Consider the following 6,354-nt stretch of genomic DNA (forward strand, 5'->3'; position numbering starts at 1 on the left):
GTGTGAGCTGCAGGGGGAAGGAGAGGGCAGGGACCACTGGGGCAGGCTGGGAGGGCTTCACAGAGGAGGTGCTGCTTGGGTGAGGCCTAAAGGTCAGTAGGAATTACCTGTATGCAGGAGAGGATGGAAGGGAGGAGGAGGACACAGTAGTCCAAAGGCCCGAGGGGTGAACCTGCAAGTCCCATTCGGACAACTGAGCTCAGCTTGGGGAGCTCGGCCCTCAGGAGCCTCCAGCACAACACACGAAACCAGTCAGCCACAAAACCAGGAAGTGGGTGTTAAGTTTCTTCTACCCATGCAGGTAAAGTTGAGAGAACCGTGAACTGGTTTCCTGCGGAGAGGATCCTGGAGCGGAGTCCACACCAGAGTCTCCAGACCTTGGGTGTGAAAGGTAGTGATGGGAGAGGGGAGGACACTCCAGGCAGAGGACACAACCTGGACACAGAAGTGGAGACTGGATTGGGAGTAGAGGAGTGAGGCTGCCTGGTGCCTCAGAGCAAGAGTAACAACTGAGCCTGGACACCTGGGCTGGGGCAGGACACCTGGGACACTAGGAAGAGCCTGGGGCACCAGGCTGAGGCACCTGGGGCTGGCAGGCAGGAGGGCGCATACGGGGGGAGCCACGGAGGCCTTTAGATACTTTAGCACTGTGTGGAGGATGGCGGAGAAAGGCTCCCACAGGCCCCCTGAGCCCAGCATGGGGATCCTGGGTAATAACCACACCCACCTACCTACCCAGTGGGTACAAACCTTTTATCTCATTCGATGCATCCAACATCTTATGAAGAAGGCAGAAAAGTTTATTCACTTAACCAAAAAACATGATCTGTTTAGATCTGAGCTGGAATAACAGAATTTTCTTTTTCTTTTTACTTTTCCCTCCCTCCCTCCCTTCCTTCCTTCTCTCTTTCCTTTCTTTTTTCACAGGGTCTCATTCTGTCGCCCAGACTGGAGTGCAGTAGCACAATCAGGGATTGCTGCAGCCTCAACTTCTGGGCTCCAGTGATGCTCCCACCTGAGCCTCCTCAGTAGCTGGCACTACAGGTGTGCACACCACACCCAGCTAATTTTTGTATTTTTTGTAGAGACGGGGTCTTGCCATGTTGCCCAGGCTGGACAGAGAACTTTCACATTCTGTATTATATATTTCAGAACTATTGTAAAATTTGATAATGAGCATATATTACCTTTATAATCAGAAAAAAGACAGTAAAGATTTTTTTTTTTTTTTTTTTTTTTTTTTTTTTTTTTTTTTTTTTGAGACGGAGTCTTGCTCTGTCACCCAGGCTGGAGTGCAGTGGCGCGATCTCGGCTCACTGCAAGCTCCGCCTCCCGGGTTCACGCCATTCTCCTGCCTCAGCCTCTCCGAGTAGCTGGGACTACAGGCGCCCGCCACCACGCCCGGCTAATTTTTTGTATTTTTGGTAGAGACGGGGTTTCACCGTGGTCTCGATCTCCTGACCTCGTGATCCGCCCACCTCGGCCTCCCAAAGTGCTGGGATTACAAGCGTGAGCCACCGCGCCCGGCCTAAGATTTTTTTTTAAATAACGATCCAGCCAGGCGCGGTGGCTCACGCCTGTAATCCCAGCACTTTGGGAGGCCGAGGCGGGCGGATCACGAGGTCAGGAGATCGAGACCATCCTGGCTAACACAGTGAAACCCCGTCTCTACTAAAAATACAAAAAATTAGCCGGGCAAGGTGGCAGGCGCCTGTAGTCCCAGCTACTCGGGAGGCTGAGGCAGGAGAATGGCGTGAACCCCGAGGGGCGGAGCCTGCAGTGAGCCAAGATCGGGCCACTGCACTCCAGCCTGGGCGACACAGTGAGACTCTGGCTCAAAAAAAAAAAAATAAAAATAAATAAATAAATAAATAAATAACGATCCAGGCCGGGCACAGTGGCTCAAGCCTGTAATCCCAGCACTTTGGGAGGCTGAGGCGGGTGGATCACGAGGTCAGGAGATTGAAACCATCCTGACTAACATGGTGAAACCCCGTCTTTACTAACTTTGGGAGGCTGAGGTAGGCGAATCACTTGAGGTCAGGAGTTCGAGACCAGCCTGGCCAACATGGTGAAACCCCATCTCTACTGAAAACACAAAGATTAGCTGGGCGTGCTGGCATATGCCTGTAGTCAAATCCCAGCTACTCCAGAGGCTGAGGTGGGAGAATCACTTGAACCCGAGGTAGAGGTTGCAGTGAGTCGAGATTGCGCCACTGCACTCCAGCCTGGGCAACACAGCGAGACTCCATCTCAAAAAAAAAAAAAAAAAAAAGATTCAGGACGAGGATACAAAGTTGACTCTCTCCCCAGATTAGCTGGATTTTCCAAACATCCAAATATCACAATGCACATCCTCTCCATTCACACAGGCCCCTTCATGGAGACCCACAGCAGAGGTTTCCCTGAGGTCTCAGTAATTGATAAGATTCTTTTTTTTTTTTTTTTTGAGACGGAGTCTCTGTCGCCCAGGCTGGAGTGCAGTGGCGCAATCTCGGCTCACTGCAAGCTCCGCCTCCCGGGTTCACGCCATTCTCCTGCCTCAGCCTCTCCGAGGAGCTGGGACTACAGGCACTCGCCACCACGCCCGGCTAATTTTTTGTATTTTTAGTAGAGATGGGGTTTCACAGTGGTCTCGATCTCCTGACCTCGTGATCCGCCCGCCTCGGCCTCCCAAAGTGCTGGGATTACAAGCGTGAGCCACCGCGCCCGGCCTGGATAAGATTCTTAACCTTAGGATCCCTATCTAACCCTGTTTCTCTTTTGTACTGGCCACTAGGAAGCAGGCTGTCAAATGTGAATTTCCCCTCCTTCCCCCTTGGCATTTGTGCAGGACCTTCTGCCATATACTTTTGTTGTGTTTTTAGAGACATGGTTACTATGTTGTCCAAGCTGGTCTCAAACTCCTGGGCTCCAGGGATTCACCCACTTCAGTCACCCAAAATGCTGGGATTCCAGGCGTGAGCCTTGACCAAGACCGGCCTGCCGTGCACTTTTGCATACTAACTATACTCCTTTGTCTGACTCCTCTACCTTTATTTTACTTTATACTCATTTTTACTGAAGCTGCCTCTTCCTTTTGGAATGACACAAATTGATACTTTTTTTTTTAATTTTTGAAACAAAGTCTCAATCCATCATCCAGGCTGGAGTGCAGTGGGCTTCAGCCTCTGACTCCCCAGATTCAGGCAACCCTCCCATCTCAGCTTCCTGAGTAGCTGGGACCACAGGTGCACACCACCACGCCTAATTTTTGTATTTTTTGTAGAGACAGGCTCCACATACCCAGCCACCATACAGAAGCCACCATATCCAGCTGATACATTTGTTCCTTAAAAACCATAGAAAAGCAACTGAAAGGGAAAAAAAAACCTAACTAAAAGAGAGCAAGCACATTCGCTGAGTGCAGTGGCTCACACCTGTAATCCAAGCATTTGGGGAGCCGGGGTGAGAGGATCCCTTAAGACCAGAAGTTTGCGACAAGCCCGGGCAACATGATGAGACTTCATCTCTACAGAACATTAAATTAGTTGGGCATGGTGGAACACACCTGTAGTCCAGCAGCTTAGGAGGCTGAGGTGGGAGGAATGCTTGAGCCCAGGAATTTGAGGTTACAGTGAGCCACAATTGCACCACAGAACTAAAGTCTGAGTGACAGAATGAGACCCTGTCTCAAAAAAAGAAAAAAGAAGGCAGGGCATGCTGGCTCAGGCTCATGCCTATAATCCCAGCACTTTGGGAGGCCGAGGCAGGTGGATCACCTGAGGTCAGGAGTTCAAGACCAGCCTAGCCAACATGGTGAAACCCTATCTACACTAAAAATACAAACATTAGCCAGGCGTGGTGGTGGGCGCCCCTAATCCCAGCTACTTGGAAGGCTGAGGCCGGAGAATCACTTGAACCCGGGAGGCGGAGGTTGCAGTGAGCCGAGATTGCACCACTGCACTCCAGCCTGGGTGACAGAGTGAGACTCCCTCTCAGAAAAAAAAAAAGAGAGAGAGAGAGAGAAGCAGGCTCTTGGAAGGAGGCCTCGCATAAGGCCTGAGCCAAAAATAGTATCCATCCATTTCCTTAAAAAATAATATGTTTTGGCCAGGCGTGGTGGCTCACACCTGTAATCTCAATACTTTGGAAGGCCGAGGCAGGAGAATCACCTGAGGTCAGGAGTTCAAGACCAGCCTAGCCAACATGGCAAAACCCCTTGTCTACTAAAAATACAAAAAATTAGCCAGGCATGGTGACAGGCACCTATAATCCTGAGAGGTGACAGCGTGCTGGCAGCCCTTGCTCAATCTTGGTGCCTCCTTGGCCTCAGCGCCCATTCTGGCCACGCTTGAGGAGCCCTTCAGCCCACCGCTGCACCGTGGGAGCCCTTCTCTGGGCTGGTCGAGGCCGGAGCCGGCTCCCACGGTTTGCGGGGTGGTGTGGAGGGAGAGGCACGGGCGGGAACCAGGGCTGCGGGCCAGCTGGAGTTCCGGGTGGGCGTGGGCTTGGCGAGCCCTGCACTCGGAGCGGCCTGCCGGCCCTGCCAGTCCCTGGCAGTGAGGGGCTTAGCACCTAGGCCAGCAGCTGCGGAGGGTGCGCCAGGTCCCCCAGCAGTGCCAGCCGCTCGATTTCTCGCTGGGCCTTAGCTGCCTCCCCGCGGGGCAGGGCTCAGGACCTGCAGCCTGCCATGCCTGAGCCTCCCCGACGAGCGCCGGCCCCTACTCCACGGGGTCGGTCCCATCAACCGCCCAAGGGCTTAGGAGTGCGGGCGCAGGGCGCAGGACTGGCAGGTAGCTCCACCTCCAGTCCCGGTGTGGGATCCACTGGGTGAAGCCGGCTGGGTTCCTGAGTCTGGTGGGGACTTGGAGAACCTTTATGTCTAGCTAAGGGATTGTGAATGCACCATTCGGCACTCTGTATCTAGCTCAAGGTTTGTAAATGCACCAATCAGCACTCTGTGTCTAGCTCAGAGTTTGTAAATACACCAATGGACACTCTGTATCTAGCTAATCTAGTGGGGAAAGTGGAGAACTTTTGTGTCTAGCTTAGGGATTGTAAATGCACCAATCAGCACCCTGTCAAAACGGACCAATCAGCCAGATAAGCTTGCTGTAAAACAGACCAATCAGCTCTCTGTAAAATGGACCAATCAGCAGGATGTGGGTGGGGCCAGATAAGAGAATAAAAGCAGGCTGCCGGCGCCAGCAGTAGCAACCCGCTGAGATCCTCTTCTGTTCTGTGGGAGTTTTGTTCTTTCACGCTTTGCAATAACTCTTGCTACTGCTCACTCTTTGGGTCCACACTGCCTTTATGAGCTATAACTCACTGTGAAGGCCTGCAGCTTCATTCCTGAAGCCAGCGAGACCATGAACCCACCAGGAGGAAGGAGCAACTCCAGACACGCCGCCTTAAGAGCTGTAACACTCACCGCAAAGGTCTGCAGCTTCACTCCTGAGCGAGTGAGACCACGAACCCACCAGAAGGAAGAAACTCCGAACACATCCGAACATCAGAACGAACAAACTCCAGACACGCTGCCTTTAAGAACTGTAACACTCACTGCAAGGGTCCGCAGCTTCATTCTTGAAGTCAGTGAGACCAAGAACCCACTAATTCTGGACACAATCCCAGCTACGTGGGAGGCTGAGGCAGGAGAATCACTTGAACCCAGGAGGCGGAGATTGCAGTAAGCCGAGATTGTGCCACTGCACCCCTGCCTGGGCAATGGAGCAGGACTCCATCTCAAAAAATAATAATGATGATAATAGTATGTTTTGGGAGGCTGAGACTTGTGGATTGCTTGAGCCTAGGAGTTCAAGACCAGCCTGGGCAACATAATGAGACCCCTGTCTCTACAAAAAATACAAAAATTAGGCGTGGTGGCATGTACCTGTAGTCCCAGCTACTCAGAAGGCTGAGGTGGGAGGATGCTTGAGGCCAGGAGGTGGAGGTTTCAGAGGCCGAGATCGTGCCACTGCATTCCAGCTTGGGCTGAAAAAGATAGGCAATGCATTCACATGAGATCAATTTAAAGGCACAAAAGGCTAGTGTTTCAGAAAGACTGAAGCCATGTTTTTCCCCTGCTCTCCCACCAACACAGCAACAATCAACACAGAAGACTTCTGTGACCCAGAAATACATGGGGATTTCTCCCCATCAGCAAGCAAGCAATAAGCAATCAATTCTGCAGCAGATGCCATCTGGGTGTCCTCCAATTCAATTCCGACACCATGTACCTGGAGCTAGCAACAGATGCCATCTGGGTGTCCTCCAATTCAATTCCGACACCATGTACCTGGAGCTAGCATCAGATCCCACAGGTAGCCACCCCCCTTCTCACGCCAGTCGCCAAGTCTGGGCCTCCGGAGC

The 6,354-nt window shown here is 52.1% G+C and overlaps 1 protein-coding gene across 1 annotated transcript in view; it reads left to right on the plus strand.

Annotated features, from left to right (window-relative positions):
* Positions 1-615, plus strand: part of LOC134737282 (uncharacterized) — a 28,940-nt gene extending 28,325 nt beyond the window's left edge. Inside the window, exon 3 of the mRNA XM_063643947.1 lies at positions 302-615. The gene's annotated coding sequence lies outside the window, so the exon portion shown is untranslated. The remainder of the gene's footprint in view (positions 1-301) is intronic.
* Positions 616-6,354: the final 5,739 nt, after the last annotated feature.

This window comes from Symphalangus syndactylus, chromosome 8 (genome assembly GCF_028878055.3).
Source record: "Symphalangus syndactylus isolate Jambi chromosome 8, NHGRI_mSymSyn1-v2.1_pri, whole genome shotgun sequence".
In the NCBI taxonomy this organism is placed as follows: Eukaryota; Metazoa; Chordata; class Mammalia; order Primates; family Hylobatidae; genus Symphalangus; species Symphalangus syndactylus.